At 38.3% G+C, this 19,094-nt stretch overlaps 1 protein-coding gene across 1 annotated transcript in view; it reads left to right on the forward strand.

The window, feature by feature from the left end:
• LOC110170284 (pro-neuregulin-3, membrane-bound isoform) overlaps positions 1-19,094 on the forward strand; it is a 636,481-nt gene that overhangs the window by 307,857 nt on the left and 309,530 nt on the right. The gene's annotated exons all lie outside the window — the stretch shown is intronic.

A 19,094-nucleotide genomic window follows, 5' to 3' on the forward strand; every position in this document is an offset into this window, starting at 1 on the left:
AGGCAATTATATATATCGAAATTATAGCATATAACTGTAAAACACAATAACAACAGAAAGCTCAAACAGAAGTCTCAGTGCAGGTCAACAGGTAGAGTCATCAGACCTCTGCTCAAATAACACATTTAAGTACTTAACTTCTGTCCTTTGAACTGCACAGGTTGCACTTATTAGTTGGTCAAAATCTCCCAAATATTAACAAATAACAAATATTAATATTATAAGTAATTAACATGTAACATTAAAATGTAAAAAAAAAAAAAAGTGTAAAACCTGTTGCTCAGTGTGCCAGCCAGTCAGCCGCAGAGCAGAGCTGCGGTTGGCTGCTCTTGAAGAAAGACAGTTGCTTGGTTCACAGTTGGACAGTTGCTCTTGAAGAAAGACAGTTGCTTGTTTCATCTTATATCTTATTGCTTCTGTCTGAAAATACTTTCTTTACCACAGAACTTACAAGACTTGCAGAGTCACTGCTCGTGCTGTTGCATGTGTCTCTTCTATCACACGGGTCAATAGCAGAAGCACATTGAGTTTAGCCACAACATTTCATGCTGATAAAAAGTGGTTCCCTTGTCCTTTCAGTGACTGTTCCAGTCTGCTAAACACTGCCTTATTGATTGCATTCTGCCGAGACAACAGCTCAATCCACATCTCCAGAATGTGAAATCTCCATCAGATATGTGCTGGGGCAGGCTGATAGGAGCATGCGTGCAAATGCACTGCGATGCTATCAGAGCGCAGGATTTGTCTGCCTGATACCACCGCACTGTTCATTTGTTTGTTTATCCTTATGAAAGGCAAATGGGCTGGGCTCAAAGCTCTTTTCTATGGTCTACTACCTGCACACAGCCCCCATGTTATACACTCCACTCACAAACTGCTTTACTGGTTGCCTAGAGACCTGACACATGCACATGTTTGAACCTCACATCCATGAGCTTAGGAGAGGCTGAAGTACCACTCAGCACAAGTGAAAGTACTGTTCTTAACTTCTGTTTGTTAATTACAAGTATTAAGGTCTAATCGCTTAAGTATGCCTGACATGAAAGCACCACTAGTGTTGTCATAATACTAAGGAATAGACTCATTACTCAATACTGATTCTGATACCATGATGATAATAAAATAGATTTCCAACATTTACTCATAGTACTTTCTTTTCTCTTAGCATATGGCCTTATATCTGTCTAATCCCTCTGTCCTCCAGGCAGGTTCATAGTGTCCATGGCTGTATAATAGTCTGTGGGGTTTTATACTTTTCTGCTCAAGATCATCATCAAGAAAGAGTCATTTCTGTCTTGTTGAAGTGACTTTTTAATGCTGCTAACTGTTCAAATGAGTATCTAGTTTCAATACCAGTTTTAGTATAAATTTGTATTTGAAATGTTGATACTTTTGACAACCCTACTCCACTCACAAGCTGCTGTACTCGTTAAGGACCTGACTGCATGCACATTTTTGAATGTCACTGTTACCACATCCAGTTATGGCCATGAACTTAGGAGAGGCTCAAGTACTACTCAGCACAAGTTAAAGTACACTGTTGTTGATATGTGTTTGTCAGTTACAGGTAGTAGTACTAATCACTGAAGTATGCCTGAGTGTCTATGTGTCTAAATGCTCCACCCATAAGCCTACGTCACCCATGCTCCCACACGACTATTCTCCATAAATATACAAACACATGCAATACAACAACTTGCAGTAGTTTCTTTAGTGGAAGAGGGAGTGAATGAATGCAAAGAGCATAAAAAAAAAATGTCAATTTGTTCTTTATGGCAAACAGCATTTTCAAAATGGTAAAAGGTAACATGGTGACCTAAATATGTTAATATGTGTTACAATTAATACCTCATAGAAAAAAAAACATTGCAGATTGTGGTACATCCAAAGAATGTCTGATAGTGAGGAAAAAAAATAAAAAATTAAAACACTGTCAACTTGAAGCTTCTGTCGCTTGCAGATTTACACACAGTTATTTACGTTGGAGTAAAAGTAAAAGTAAATGTGACTTATGAAATGTAATTGAGTATTACCAACATCTGTGCTGAAAGACTAAAAAAATAACATTTGGACCAAGTAGTACGGTACATCAGTTCCAAAACTCAGGCAATACCTTTTAAAGTGTCATTAGAAAACATGGAAGATGAAGTGAAGTAATAGACTGGTGGTTAGCAGTTATGAGCTCAGATTTGGGTTAGCTCCATCTCTCATCAGCTCTCGCTCTCCGAAAAATACCTCTCTAACTGCCCTTGACTCTCATCCGGCGCTCTCTTCTCTAATATCTAATTTATGTAAATGAAGTCATATTCACATGAGTTGACCCAGCTCTGGACAACAGTGGGCGGCGGTAGCTCAGTTGGTAGAGCATTCGCCCACTGATCTGAAGGTTGGCGGTTCGAATCCAGCTCTTGACATAAACATCACAGGTTGAGTGGTCAGATCCACTGACCCACAGGTTGGCTGGTGTGATTCCAGCTCCCACAGATGAATGCTGCCGTTGTGTCCTTGGGCAAGACACTTAACCCATCTTGCCCACAGTGTCTGTGTACACTGGTGTATGAATGTGTGTGTGAATGGGTGAGTGGTTCCTTGTTGTAAAGTGCCTTGAAGGTGGAAAAGTGCTATAGAAAAATGTGACCATTTACTTTCATATATATATATATATATATATATATGTATAAAACAATAAACGTGATGTTATCTGTTAGCAGTCAATACCCCATAAAAGTGTAATACCCCCTTTTTAACATTATAATGTAAAATGACAATCCAGTTAGACGTCATGTTATGAAAACGTTCTGTTCTGATTGGTGCTTGTGTGGTCCTGCATGTTAATAGCAAAGTACCTTGGACTCACTAAAAGTCTGACATTTCATCCAGGGGCAGGACTTAAAGATTTAGTCAAGTTTGGCAGTTGAAGAGTTGAAATTGTCCATATGATTCTAGTGATGGTTTATGGAGTTTAACAGCACAGGAAGCGATGATCACCACTTCACATCACAAAGTGGAACAGTGTTCAGTTTGAGAGACACAAAGTTTGTGTGTTGAACATGTGTTAATGAAACAAAACACAACCCCAGGTACGTTTTTGATGGGGAAACAAAGATCAGAAATGAGCATCATTTAGGTCTTTTAATATTCTGTTGCAACCATGATGACCTACTTTTTGACAAGACAAACTTTAATGATGAGTCAAAATTATAACAAAAAAGCTTTTCCTGTGCTTTTCAATGATGTACTTTATTTCCTTCAAACACAGTCAACAGTCACTTTCCATTAGAGACAATGCTTGATTTTTTATTATTATTATTAGTAGTAGTAGTAGTAGTAGTAGTAGTAGTATTAGTATTATTATTATTATTATCAATAATAATAATAATAATAATAATAATAATAATAATAATAATAATAATAATAATAATAATAATAATAATAATAATAATAATAGATTTTTTTTTTCAAAGTCGGGGTAACGGTTAGGATTAAAGTTATGTTTTGGAACAGGTCATATGTTTAGGGCAGTTAGGTGAGCTTGCGTTTAGGTTTACAGTCTGAGTCTTGGTAAAAACTGAGCTGATTTTTTGTAATTCTAGATAGACTAAAGGTAATAGCTAACTGTTAACAGATCACACAAACAATGTGAATGGCGCTGAACCCTATCATTTACTGTAATTACATCTGCTGATTATGAAATGAATTCAGGGAAAATACAGCACGCAGTAGTTAGTTCGCTTTCATTGATTTGGAACACTAAGACCTGCCCCTGGACAAATGTCAAACAAGTAAGGAGCCCTTAAGTAACCTATTTTAATACTGCTTTCTAGAGAGCAGCTACACCACATTACAGCAACAACTGGACAAAAGTAAAATCACACCTAGTCAAAATAAAGCTTTCCTGAACTAAAAGAATCCAGAGTCAGTCTCACAGAGAACAACACGTTTTTGTGCTTTGTCTACTGTATAGTTATAATCTATGACACCCATGGATCATTAGCTTATAATTTGGGACATTTAAATTACAATATTGATCTAAAATGACTTAAGAAACAAGAGTACGTGGGTGTGTACCAGCGGGGTTGGCGGGGGTAGATCGGAGCAATGACGTAGTGAATGCAGGAGAATAAAGGTGACTCAAAGATGCACAAATCAATCCTAAATACAACTTCAGAGAGTCAGTGAGAAGGGAAACAATTATAACCTGGTTAAAAGATTGTGACTGGAGGAGTAGGGAGTCAAAGGAGGGTGTATGGGACCCTCAATGAAGTGCCCTGAAAGTAACAGCACAAATAAGTTCTGTGGAGGATGATGAAACCAGAGTGATGTGAAACCTTCTCTCTGTTAAAAGCCTGGCAGCAGAGGCATACAATGGAAGTTAGTGCAGCATCTCCATGGTAACTAGAACACACTACTGTATCAAGGACACCTCCAGCTCAGTCCTTGGTCACATTGATTTGTCGATACCTCTACACTACAGCATCAGAGCTTATAACACAGTTACAGTGCAGCAGGGGCAGACAGTGGGGCTGGACTGTGGAGCTCCATAAACAGCTCTAGTGATCTAGATCCAGACTGTCCTGCTAACATGTGATCATTTAACATGGAAAAGTCAGTAAGGCAGCTACTGACATGATTGTTGGTATGAAAAGAAACAGAAAAGGCACACCAAGATTCCTGCAGAGGTGCAAATGCAAGGAGTAGCCAGACCAGGGTGAAAAAATGCATAGCACACTCGGTTGGCCGATGTCCAAATACTTTTTTATTAACAAAATAACGTTTCGGCAAAAAAGCCTTCATCAGATATTTTTCTTGTCTTGGACCACAGCACACAAAATGGTTGCCAGCCCAGGTGCCCATATACCCCTTCAATGAATGGGAGGTCCCAAAGTGAGGTCACCCAGTGAGTTCAGCCCATTCTACAACAAGAAACAACAATTTACATAAAAAAAAACATTTTATAAAATACAGAAATAGTTTCAGTCTATCACAAAAAACATCTTAAATCAAACTCCACATTCAGTCCGTGAGGAGCAAGAGTTTTAAGTTGGTGAATCCAGAAGTGCTCTCTTAAAGTGGACTACCCTATTATTCCTACTTTCTATGTATTGCCAAAAATACACAAAAGCCTTGAAAATCCACCAGGGAGACCAATTGTAGCCAGTATTGGCTCGCTTACATCTAATCTGTCTATTTTTATTGATAGTATTATCAGACCTGCAGCTGAAGCTTTGCCTTCCTTCATAAAGGATACAGGTCATATGATAAACTTTGTTGAATCTATAGACTGTGTCTCCAATGAAGAGGAATGGTATTTGGTATCTTTTGATATAAACTCTATGTACACCTCCATTCCACATGATGGGGGTAATGAGGCAATGAAACATTATGTGACCAAATTGAACATTGAGGTCCCCTCTTTGAATTCTATTCTAGATATGGCGTGGCTTATATTGAAAAACAACTATTGGGTTTTTCAGGACACTTTTTACACTTTTTACATTCAAAAAAAGAGTACCTATGGGTAGCCCTTTCTCACCATCCTTCTGGAACTTATACATGGGTCTGTTTGAGGAAATGTTTATCTATCATGACAATGAATTCAAAGAAAACATATGTCTATGGAAGAGATATTTGGATGACATTTTTTGCTTGTTCAAAAGTACTAAATTAAGACTTGAGTCATTTTTTGCTTATCTGAACTCGCGCTCCTCATATATATCTTTTACCATGGATTATGATCAACAGCGCTTGAGTTTTTTGGACTTGTGGATCATCAGAGAGGGTAATCAGCTGTACATGGACTTATATAAAAAGCCTACAGCTCGAAATTCCTTACTTAGAGCTGACTCTCAGCATCCACTTCCATTGAAAAAGAGTCTCCCATACAGCCAATTTTGTAGGCTTAAAAGAATATGCCACAAAACTGATGACTTTGATGACAAACTTTGAACAAAGGGGTTATAAGAAATCTATTTTAAATGATGCTGCCACTAAAGTTAAAGGAAAACCTAGATCTGATTTTCTGAGGGTCAACCCTGCAAAAAATGTCAATAAGCGGATTATATTTTCTACTGGATACTCAAAACCCGCGGAACAACTTCAAAACATCATAACTAAACATTGGCATATACTACAAACTGACCCTTCATTGGGTGTGGCTTTCAAAGAGCACCCCCTAGTGGTGTATAAAAGAGGAAGAAACCTTGGAGACAGACTTGTGCACTCCTACCTTCCTCCTAATCAGACCACATCATACCAAACCATACTGACTGCTATTCCTGATGGAAATCGGCGTTGTGGTGGGTGCAGTCAGTGTAACTACACATATCGCTGCAACAGTTTTAAGCTACTCACACTGGAAAAGAAATAATGATCAAAGGAATTATATCCTGTAATACCAAGTCTGTGATTTATATGATCACCTGCCCCTGTGGTAAAGCTTATGTGGGAAAAACAAGCAGGGCTTTAAAAGCACGGATTGCAGAGCATAAGAGTACAATCAGATGTAGAAACATGAAATCTCCTGTGGCGGCTCATTTTGTTGAATTTAACCATCCTGTCTCTTCCTTAAGATATATTGGCATTGAACATGTGGAACTGCCCCCTAGAGGTGGTAATCTAGAGATGCTTCTGTCAAAAAGAGAGCACTTCTGGATTCACCAACTTAAAACTCTTGCTCCTCATGGACTGAATGTGTAGTTTGATTTAAGATGTTTTTTGTGATAGACTGAAACTATTTCTGTATTTTATAAAATGTTTTTTTTTATGTAAACTGTTGTTTCTTGTTGTAGAATGGGCTGAACTCACTGGGTGACCTCACTTTGGGACCTCCCATTCATTGAAGGGGTATATGGGCACCTGGGCTGGCAACCATTTTGTGTGCTGTGGTCCAAGACAAGAAAAATATATATGAAGGTTTTTTTTGCCGAAACGTTATTTTGTTAATAAAAAAGTATTTGGACATCGGCTAACCGAGTGTGCTATGCATTTTTTCACCATGATTGTTGGTGTGTTCATATTCATAATAATATTCTGTACTGATCATAGTTTAACACTGAGCAGGACAGAATTGTAGTGTAGCATTAGTTTTAAGAATGCAAATTGCAGATGTCAAAAAGGCATGACTGACTTTTACCTTAAAGTGACATGTAGACTATACTCATTTAACTAAAACACAAAAAAAAAAAACATATTTAATATCAGTGTATTTCAGATTTCACTAAACAAATGTTACTCAAGTTTATTATTTTACTTCCTGGTTGGACAGGGCAGCAGATGAGTTTACTATAACCATAAATGTTACTGAGCACTTGTACCATGAACAAAATGTGTCCTCTGATTATAGATATGTGGCCATATCAGCTTGTCAAGACCACTGGGAATTTCAGGAGCCACAGGAAGGCGCCACTCACAAAAACTGTCCTTGTGTCTTTAGGCAAGACACTTCACCCACATTGCCTAGTATGAAAGTGGTGTGTGCGTGAGTGTTGGTGGTGGTCAGAGGTGTTGACACAGATTGGCAGCCTCACTTTAGTCAGTCTGCCCCAGGGCAGCTGTGGCTACAATAGTATCTTACCACCAAGTGTGGAATGAATGAACAATGATCTGTAAAGCATCTTTGTGACATATGTCTGTGAAAAGTGCTATAGAAATTAAAATAAAAAAAACTCAGTTCGTACTTTTTATAGATCATATGATTTTGTTAAATCAGTGTGTTTAATCTTTGTGTGGAAATTTTCTCAGATTTTTGCTTGCTTTTTTCACAAACTTTTACTTGACTGATGTAAAACCATGATACATACTGACGGCTGTACTATCCCACCAAAACAAGTCAGAATTAAGAAAACATGCATATGCACTTAATACTGCAAATACATCGAGCCAATTCCCTGCAAATAACAATAAATGTCCATGTTTGTGAGACTGAACATTTGTTATTATTTCCATAAAACCACTCTGTTTTAAACGCATTTGTTTTCTTGTCCAGGGACTGACCTCTTGCTTCTCAAATCCACCACTTCTCACAGTGCACATCAGCACAAGCATCAGAGCTCAAACAGAGTCATGCATTTGAATAATGAACTAAACAAATGTGCCAGTGGTGCAGGCCTGTTTGACCTGTGTGATTGGGCAGGTCCACAGGCCTCCTACTGACCCCTGCTGTGGTCACACTCAGCACGTCCAGACTCAGACCTCCCTGTGTGTGTGTGTGTGTGTGTGTTGCACAGACAATCCCCACCGACTGGAGGAGAGGGGAGAGAGAGAACGTGCAGAGAGGAAGGAATAAGAGGAGCATGAGGGAAAGAAGGAGTGTGAGGGAGAGGAGGTGCTGAGATCAGCAGATGAGAGAGACAGAGAAGAGGAGAGGGACAGCAGAGTGATGGAGAAAAGAAAGGGAGAAGCCGAGAGAGTTTAGAAGAGAGGAATCGAGGAAGAAGAGAGAGGAGAGGGAGAGACGAAGAGACACTGAGAGGGAGAGAAAGTGCAAAGGAGAGAGATGGACTGAGAAGGGGAGAGAGAGTGTTAGTCAACAGTAACTTTGGCTCTGTGGAGAATGCTGAAATGATCCAAATAAGCCAAGTGAAAGTGTACGGAGTTTAAAAACACAGTAGAGAACTTATTGTATTACCATATGAAAACAGTGTGTTTTCTGTTTGAGAGAAGAACTGAACTGAACTCAACTGTGCCTCTCAGATGTGTTGAGGGGAGTAACAGCCCTCAGGACAAACATGTACCTGCAGCACTAGTGCAGCCTTCAGGGGAGCCAGGTGAAGTCTAGAGACACAAAAAAGCCTCTCCTCAGCATCTCTCTCTCTGCTCTGTTGTTTCTGGTGGTGATGAGACAGGACATTCGCTCTGGAACATCTGCTGGCATATTTGGTGTAGAAAGTCTGTTGCATTGTTATAAAAAAAAAAAAAAAAAAAAGTGTAGCATGTCAGAGCTAACTGGCTAGCATAGCTATCTACAAGCAGGGTCACAGTGGAAAGAGGAAAAACAAATCGCTCAAATCACACAATTCAAGAGTCTGTAACTTCTGTCCTTTGAACTGCCAGCTGTACTGCACCAAATATTAAGGAATAATAATAATAATACATTACACACATACACATTTTTAAAAGTTAGACACTGCTCGGTGTGCCAGCCGGTCAACCACAAGAGCAGCCAACCACGACCATGGCAACCAAGGAATCACCAAGACCAGGAGCGTGAATGTAGCCCAAGTACCTCTGAATCGAGGTGACTAAACCAAACCTTAAACAGACTATTTTGATTATAAAAGCCGCCTTAAATTGTGAGTCAAAGTAACGTTTGGCTGCACAGCTCCAGATGACAGCTTTGTCCCTGCTGCCTCACATGGAGCAGGCTCCTAATGAGAAGGCTCCCACACAGCAGAGCCACAGTGTCCACACACACTGATCAATATGCCTGTGTACTGTCTCTGTGTGCTCACTGCCCACTCTAATGAAGCATGTCTGTGCTGCTCATCCTCCCACTGCTAAGTGTGCAAACAGTCATGTGACTGCAGATGCCTTCAATTCAGAATATTCATCTGTTATTGTGTATTTAGAGCTTTAGTTTTCTGATTGTTTTTACAAGAGACGTATTGTTTAAAATTGTCTTTCCGGATTCCAACCATGTTATAATAGTTTTCCTTCTTATTTACCATCTTGCCCATATTAATCATATTTACAATGAATCATGTATGTTTGAGTTAGCAGTGGCAATCTGCCAATAAATCAATATCACAATTTTCTAACCAGAACCAGATCACAATTTAGATTTTATCACGATTCATCAACTTCGTATCTTTCTATTACCTTAAAGGTAATAGAAAGACTTACCCTAAAAAACTCAAATCACCTGCTTCAAGAGGAGTGTGTGGTGCTTTTATGGTGAACTGATTGTTAACTTTAGCTATAGATATCACCATGTTACCTTTTATTGTTTTGAAAATGCTATATTTGCAATCACATCAGATTTGTCAAGTTGTAGTGTATTATTTTGTATCATGCTTTTGTTTATATATTAAAGCAAAAGGTTGTCCTGGAGCATATGTGATGTAACGTGTGGGAGGAGTCTTGTACAAGAAGTGTGGGCTAGTAACTCTGACCACAAGGTTTTAATATGCCCCGAGTGAGATTGCTAGATTACTCAAACATACATGGGGGTCCGGTCAAGTGGTAACGGAGGGAAACGGGCAGATTTTTGACATTCAAATGTCTCTTATTCAGAAACTAGAGGGACTATTGAAATAAGTAAAGTATCAGAATGTAGGAAAGAGTTAACACTCCAACAGGGTCAAGTTAAACCTGTGATATTCTTTCAAGTTGTTGACAAAAAATTAGGGCTGGGCACGTTAACGCGTTAACTTTGCGTTAACTAATTAAGTCATTAACGCCAACAATTATTTTAACGCCGTTAACGCAGTTTTTATTATTTATTTATTTATTTTATTGTAAACGTCTTTTTCTCGCTGGCTTTTATTTTGAAAAAGTCCACCGCGAGCATTTCTTTAAGTTTGAGGTCTTTTCTTTACACTTTTTTCACTTTTTTCTGACCACGTGAGATGCAACGTCCCAGAGCCGCGGGTTCGGCCGCAGGCTCCGACTCCCGTCGCGGGCTCTGGTCACGGGCTCCGACTCCGGCCGCAGACTCAGCCGCGGGTTCAGCCGCGGGCACCGGCTTCTTTGTTGCCTAAGAAATATCAGTCCAAGTTTATAACACTGATCTAGAAATTATTACTAGTGTAGTGTTCATTACTCACGGTATAAAAAATATTCAATAAATATATTAGTAGTTCCATATTTTTTCTTGAGCCTTCCCTGAATACCTTGAAGGTTCTTATGGTTCCCCTGTGAAGGAAATGCTGTTTGCACAACAAATGTGTGGCTCTTTCACTTACATTTCCAGTAAAAGTGCACTATACTCTACTTTTTAATTCATTAATTGGTTTTGCGTAACATGCGATTAATCGCGATTAATCAGGATTAATCACGATTAATCGCTCATTTTTGCCCAGCCCTACAAAAAATATAAAAATTCATGTCAGTAACGGACGGAATGAAATATGCAGCACTTTTTGGGCAATAAATCCAAACAGTGATAACTAGCGGTTCTAACTTACATATCCTTAACAAACTGGTTTGAATATTTGCTTCATATAGTTTTCTACCATATGGTACAAGATTAGGTTGAAAAACCTCTTACTTTTTGACTCATGAGATTTTTTATTAAGAAAGGTCATGGTAATGGAGGAAAAAGTAACGGAGGGAAAATTGTACAAACAAGTGGAAGGTGCATGATTTTACATCATTTGTCAACTTTTTTCTTCCGAATACTTTAATATTACTTCAAAATGAAAGGAAACTATTTCTATAAAATATGTCAGTCCTTCCAAGCAAATTTTTATCATTTTAAATACTTTTTTTTTTTTTAAATCATGTACCTTCATCAACAGTTCAAAGAACAGATAACACAAGATATGATGAAATACATCCATTTATTTACATGATTTGCAGATCTTTGAAATTTGGGAAATAATTTTTGTTCCATGTTTCATACATGGTCTGTTTAAAACGTATGTAACTTTAGAACCAAACATGGTACAGAAAAAAGGTCAACAGTTTCATAAACTAGAGTACATATGTATCTGTTGAATACATTTTTATATCAGATGCATTAACTTGAATTTTTGGCCTTGCTGTTTACTTCTGCTTGACCGGGCCCATGGGTGACATCTAAAACCTCTGAAGGCATGTTTTTGATGAGCGAACAACGCTATAACATGGTACAAAGTAAATTTTTGCACAATTGCCCTTCTTTAATATTGTGAATTCAAGTAGTTCCTCATGTTTGTGCTCACACATACATAAGGTCACATCATGCTCACATTATGGCTGCAGTGGTTGTGCTCAGAGGGGACACAAAGCCAGCTCTGCTCCACATACAGTCTGCACTGCTTTGCTTCAATAACTATTCAGGAAAGCTTCATTTCTATATTGAGAATGTGACTTTTTTAGTATCAATTCCTGCTCAGATGAGTATCTAGTTTGGCTAGTAGTTTTAGTATTGATCAGTATCTGATTTTCTGATTAGTATCTGACAGGGGCATACTGCCATTGTATTCTATTTTGGGTAAGACACTTCACCCATTTTGCCAATGCATGAATGTGGTGTGCTAGTGGTGATGGTCAGAGTGTTAAAGAGGGGGTATTATGCAAAAAAAAAAAAAGTCCTAACATGGGCTCCTCACACTCACTGTCTGCACTGGTTTGCCTCAGTGGGAATAATGAAGGGGAGGCTGTGGTGAGGATGAGGAGTGGGCCTGACAGCACATGCACACGCTCTTCATCCCCTGCTGTTTGTGCACCAGAACAGTCAGAGCAGTCATCATCTGAGCGCTGTTTCCACGGATCGCCGGTGGGGAACTCAGTAAAAGCTGATATCTCCTTACATTGCTCCAGTTTCACACCACACTATCCAGAGCATGCATTATGGACAGTCCTTTGGCTTCTTATTCTGACTCCCAGTACAAAATGGCTGCAGAGAAACATGCATATATCCCATTCACTCAAAGCACAGTCTATATATCAGTTCCTGTATCGGCCGATATCGATTTTCAATACTGTTATTTTTGTGACACTGCCCCATTCTCTGTACATTACATTACATTTGTGTGTCTCGTTATGGATTTTAAAACCTAAATATCACTACTGGCAATGGCCACAAACACAGGCCAATATTTCAGTATATTCGTTATCAGTATCGGTCCATCCCCCTCTCACAAACTCACACACTCAAGTTATCAGACTCTAAACTCTAAAAGGTGCACTGTGATGAATATCCCACAGTATTGCTTTAAACTAATGTTGTCACAGTAGTAAAATGTCTCATTTTCAATACTAAGGAATCTACTAGATACTTAATATTTGGCACAGACTGGCAGCCTCACTTCTGTCAGTCTGGGCAGCTGTGGTTATAATAGTAGTTTACCACCACTGAGTGTGGAGTGAATGAACAATGAACTATACAGCGCTTTGGGTGTCTTGACATGTGCTATATAAATATGTAAATGCAGTGATTAGTAATTAATTAATTAAATCAATATCAGTACACAGTGATGATTAAAACTGTCTTTATTTAGACAATAGAATGTCATATTCAATACATATGTCCATACTGCACAACATCTCCATGGAAACCTGTGACTTAGTGGTTAGAGCATATGGTCACCCAAAGGTCAGTGGTTAGATTCCAGGGCAGACCAGTGCATTCTGTCATTCTGTCATTGTTTTCTATTTTGGGCCAAGCTTGTCACCTCCTTTGTCAATGTATGACGCAGTGTGTGAGTCAGTGTGGTTGGAGTATTATAGAGGGGGTATTAGTTAATTAGTGCAAAATAAAAAATTTTTATGTTATGTTCATCCATGAATTAAATGGTCTGTGTTGCATATGTGAGTGATCTCTCCCAAGCACAAACCCGATTTAACAGTTAGCTGTACCATTCTGTCCGATGCTTATCCCACAAGCCTACATTACCCATGCTCCCACACGGCCATTTTCAGTAAGTATACAAAAGCAGGATGCAAAATTGTACACTACAACTTCACAAACCTGATGCAGTGTGTGCAATAGTTTCATTAGGCATGCACACCTGAACTGTAGTGTTATAGTGCTCTGAGGGGAGAGTGACTCAAATTAAACATGACTTTGTTTTGGTCAAATATATAATTTTCAAAATTATAAACTCTAACATGGTGATCTAAATGTTAAGGGTTAGAAATCAATCCCCCATCAAAGTATAATGCCCTTTCTTTAAGATGGCCAGCCTTGCCTCTGTCAGTTTACCCCAGGGCAGAAGAGAGGAAATGAGTAATGCATGACACTGTAAAAAGACAGATTTACATTTTACTACAGATATCAGCACAAATAATGGCTGCCGCATTACTAATAGATTAGCTATATTATATTTATATTTTGTCCATTTGCTTTATAAAAATCTTTATCTAAAATCAATAGCTCTTTCAACAAACTCATATTAAAAGACTGAGGCACAGAGTAAAGTAGTAAACCATAACATAAAGCAGTCCTTGTTCCAGCCGCCTCAAAACCCTTGTAAAATACTAATCTCTGTTATTTACACTACCAGTCAAAAGTTTGGACACACGTTTTCATTTATGTCTCTTCTTCATTTCCATGACATTTATACACTGGAGATTCTCACTGAAAACATCAAAACTATGACTGACACTTTTGAAATGTAGTAAACAAAAATAAACACAAAATAACTCCAAATGAGTTCAGATTTATTTATTTATTTATTTTTTATCTATCCATCCTTTGCTTTGATGACTGGTTTGTGTAGTATGTATGTATGCATAAAGAAAATCATCAAACCTTCCTTGGTTGTGTGGTGCTAACTGAAGGCACTGCTCTGTCAGAAGCTCTGTTAGAGTTAAACATTCATTTTAACACAATCTAACCAAAAAAATAATAAAAAAATCTGACTTAGTAGGAACTACATCAGGTGAGCTGATTTGTGCTTTTAAAAAGTCTCTTACTCATAAAATTACAGCCACAAGATAGCTAGCATTAGCCAACAGTTTCAGTTAGTAACTCTCACCTTTGCTGAAAATCAAGCACATAAATGGGACGATGAATGCTTTGATTGATCACAGGCTACTGAAAATGTGCTCTTTAAGTCATTGTATTTTTCCTTGAATTTTCAGAAGATCTTAGAGTGTATCAGCTATTGTTTGCTTATTTGTCCATCGTGTCACCATGGTAACTGAAGACCAGCCTTAGAAATACGTTCAGTACACCTCCAGTGTGATGTCACTGCAAGGTATCAATATGAAGCATGCAGTGTAGCGGGGTTCTACAGCACGCTCTGACACATCTCTGTTTGTGCATTATTTTATTCATGGCATTCCGCATCGTCCTCGTCAGAGCCGCGGTATCGACCAGCACGTCCACAAACGCCACTCACACATTCCACTGGTGTTCTCTTAAGTCATCCATCCACAATATGTTTGTCTTTCTCTAATGTAATTCCAAGCAGCAATAAGTGTGTCCTTTGGAGGGGATCGATGCCATACTTATGTTAACAGGGTTACAGAGCAGCTGACGGGAGTGCTCTAAACACTGAACTGACGCCTGTGTAACATGTCTGGGGGCTAAGGGAAATCATAATACTTATCAATACTAAAACTAGAAACCCATCTGAGCAGACATCAATACTGAAAAAAGTCACATTTACTAGACATAAAGGAACCTTTTCCTGATTGTCCTTAGGATGATGTTGAGTTGTATGAGAACAAGTGTCAGAGCACATAGACTAGTACACACACATGGACCAACATGAACCTACTGCACCACTGACCATCACACACATATAACACACATGGAACAGAAAAGAGAGTACTATGCTTATGGTAACCACACTGTATTGTCTAAAAAAAAATTGTTTCTAATTAAATTTTTTATTTGAATTTTGTAATTGTGGTGTTGGAAACTGTATTAAGTTTCAAGTCTGTTCTTTAGTATCAAAACTGAGTTTGAAATAACATGACAACAGTAGCTGGTCAGGCTGTAATAGAACTAGGGGAAAAATCACTGGCAAACATTTTGTGCAGTCTTTGAGCTGATTATCAGTGAGACTTCTGATTAGTGTGTTTAGACTGAACGCCTTGAAACACCTGAAACACCTGAAAGTTTGTGCATAGTTCTGTCTTCTTGTCCAAGTGAATGAGATGGCTCATTGTGTCTAGTGGAAAGTGAGCAGAACCACTATTGTTTTCTTTAAGCTAGTTGTACCAGAAGAGTTACTGTAGCTGTCACTGTTTGATGGAATTCTAACCTACAATACAAGGCCTTTATTGTAGTGCACAGTTGTGATTGACAAGCAGCTGGGGATGGCCTGGCGCCTGTGTTCTGTGAAGTGCTTTGGTTAAATGTTCGGCCAAATGACTCGTTTTAGCACTCGTGCAGGCCTTTATTTTCCTCACGCTGCTCCCAGTGTGACCACTGATGGATTTTACATGCAAATTTAACCGTGTGATATCAGCATCCATCAGAGAGAAGGAATACGTTAACTTGGGCAGCCCTATTACCGTCATAAATACATTTGAAAATCAGGCTGTTACACTCACATGGTCCAAACATAGAATAGATTGGTTTATCAAGACATCACAAAACTGCACAAATGCCACTCGGCCAAGTTATGCGCAGGGTGCAATTTGTACCAAAACACAAGGGAGGATTTATTTATTAAATTTTTTCCTTTGTATTTCATTGTGTTGTATTGCTATATGTATAGTTTTATTGTGTTGTTATATGTATATAAGCTTGGAAAAATGACATGTACACAGCATAAGCACCTCTCAAGAGTGCACAGCTGAGCAATGTATTCAAACTATCAAAAAGACTGATTTATATTTTAGAACACATCATGTCTAAACCCCTCATAGTTTAACACTGAGGCAATGGGCAGGTCAGATTCCTGTGCTAGCATTAAACAGTTTCTGTCAGTTGAGTTTATGGAACCTTTTATTTTTTGTTTTGTTTTTAGTACAAATTACAATTTACTAACAAGGTTATGTGCTCCGTTCCTTAAGGCAAGACTCTGCAGGTGAATAGGAAAAAAGGTGTTAGTTTAGAGGTGTAATTTTTTTCTGCTGTAGTTTACTTGAAAAACATGTATTACAAGAATTTCATGATGTAATGTGTTTACATTTTACGTGTAAAAATGTTAAAATTGACCATATTTATGCCTTGAATCTGATTTCTTGCTTGATTCTGTTGTCATATTAAATACAGAGGGAATGTTGGATAACGTATTTAGTATTTGAATAACCTAGAGCTTTCTGAAACTTTGCCTAAATAAATGTTAAGTTGGAGTTAAAACTTTAATAAAATGAACAACTCATTTGGAGCAGATTGGACAATTCTGTTGTTTCTACATGATAGTCTGTATGCTAAGAGCCACAGTCTCAAAAAAATAAAATAAAAAATGTTTGCCTGCCTTGTCTCTCCTTTAAAATACCAGTATAAAAGTAATTATTGTAAGAACAAATCCTAAAAGCAGCTTACTCCCCCACCTTTGACCAGCAGACTCCAGATGCATGGCTCCAGCCCGGTGTGAGTGTGCAGCCGGTGTCATCTATCTCCCAGAGAAAATCAGCCGGCACAAATATTGCACAAGTTGCTTCTTTTACTCCAGCACTTTGCAGCTGCGTATGAATAAAATATCCTGTTCATGTCTATAATGTAATAGACTCCACTTTCTCCTTTGCTTTAAAAACCTACACTGGCATAAAAAGAAGAATAGTGTCTTCTCTGAGTTTTGGAGTCGCTGTAGTCACATTTACACAAGCTGAGGAACATCTCTGCTGCGCTTGTGGGTGTAATGGCAGGATCCCCAGATAAAGCGGAGCACCTGGTTGTGATTACTACACCGATGTGAAGAGTCCATACAGCTACACTTACCCAGTGCTTGGACTGCCCCGCTCCACTGCACAACATTTACACCGAGCAGTGTAAAAGTGGCACATATGTGGTGTTCACATACTTCATACAGTTTTCAGTGAGACTGACCAATGGAAAATTTAAGATCTTAAACACTAATCTTAGCCTCATGTTAAACCAATAAAGATTTTGAAGATGATCGTGAACTACAGACTAACTCGTTCACGGACATTAACACAGGTCAAAGTTTTGATATTAGAACATTCATTAATTGTAACACCACTTATGTAGTGTACAGACTTGAATGTCCTTGTGGTTGTTTTTACACAGGCCGAGCAAAACGCAAACTGAAAAACAGACTAGCTGAGCACAAACAGGCTGTAAGGACCTGTAAATCCCTGTATCCTATGGCCGTACATTACAAAGAAGCAACCACGGCAGCTGTAAAAGCCTAAAAATCTGTGCTATTGAACATATTAAAGAAACAATAAGAGGAGGAGATAGACTGGGAAAAAAAGATAACAGAGAGAGTCCTATTGGATCTACACTCTCAAGGCTACACTGTGTCCAGGACTCAGTGGAGAGTTTGATTTCTCCCCCTTCCTTTAAAACCACAAACTTTAAATGAGTAATCAATTTCAGTTTTACATCTCTGACCCTTTAATATATTACATATATTGTATATACAAATTATAGTTATATCTGTAATACTTTAGATGTTTTGCACTACATATATTCTTATATTATCTTTTTATACTATGCATTTTTATACTGTGTATTTTTCTAGGTATTGGTTGTTGGGATTTGTACTATTTATATCTTGTATAGTATTTGAACTGAAATAGCTTGTAACTAAAATCTGTTCAGCCTACATGTCCCATCATGCACCAGGTTACTGTGGACCAGCCCACTGTGAACATGTGAGCTACATCTATGACTTTAAATCTGCACTGTGAGATCCATCTCGAGTTTGCCCTGATGAAGCTGAAGGGCCGAAACACGTTGGCATGATTTTAACTTTATCTGCCATGTGCTATTAAAGGCTTTTCATTATTTTGTACTTTTTGAGTGCCTCAGTTTTTTCCTTCTTTGTATTTGAGACTGATCCCTACACTGAACAGCATCAAAAGGACAATTCTGCACATTTTTGTATATCCAAGTAGCACTCCTGCATCAAAAAGCTTTGCAAAGATTTGAAGATGCTAAATACTAGGGATGGAACAATAAATGAAATATTGTGATATCGTATCGTCAAAGGTCTCACAATAATATCGCAATATCACAATATATCAGATTACAAAACTCGTATCTTCATTTTATAGTTATGGTGCAGCAATAGCTAAAAAAAACAGGGAACTACATAGGGACCCGGTCAAGCAGAAGTAAACAGCAAGGCCAAAATTTCAAGTTAATGCATCTGATACCTTACTTATTTCAATAGTCCCTCTAGTTTCTGAATAAGAGCTATTTGAACATTAAAAAATCTGCCCCTGTGTCCCTCCGTTACCACTTGACCGGACCCATATATCATGATCCTTTGCACCATTTCACTGTAGAGTACATGAAGAAAAAACTGTTCTGAGCACTTTTAAATCTTAGTTCTTTGGGTTAAGTCTAGTCAAGACATTTT

The sequence above is a fragment of the Boleophthalmus pectinirostris genome, unplaced genomic scaffold (assembly GCF_026225935.1).
Source record: "Boleophthalmus pectinirostris isolate CB_2022bp ecotype Guang Dong unplaced genomic scaffold, ASM2622593v1 HiC_scaffold_5, whole genome shotgun sequence".
Lineage (NCBI taxonomy): Eukaryota > Metazoa > Chordata > Actinopteri > Gobiiformes > Gobiidae > Boleophthalmus > Boleophthalmus pectinirostris.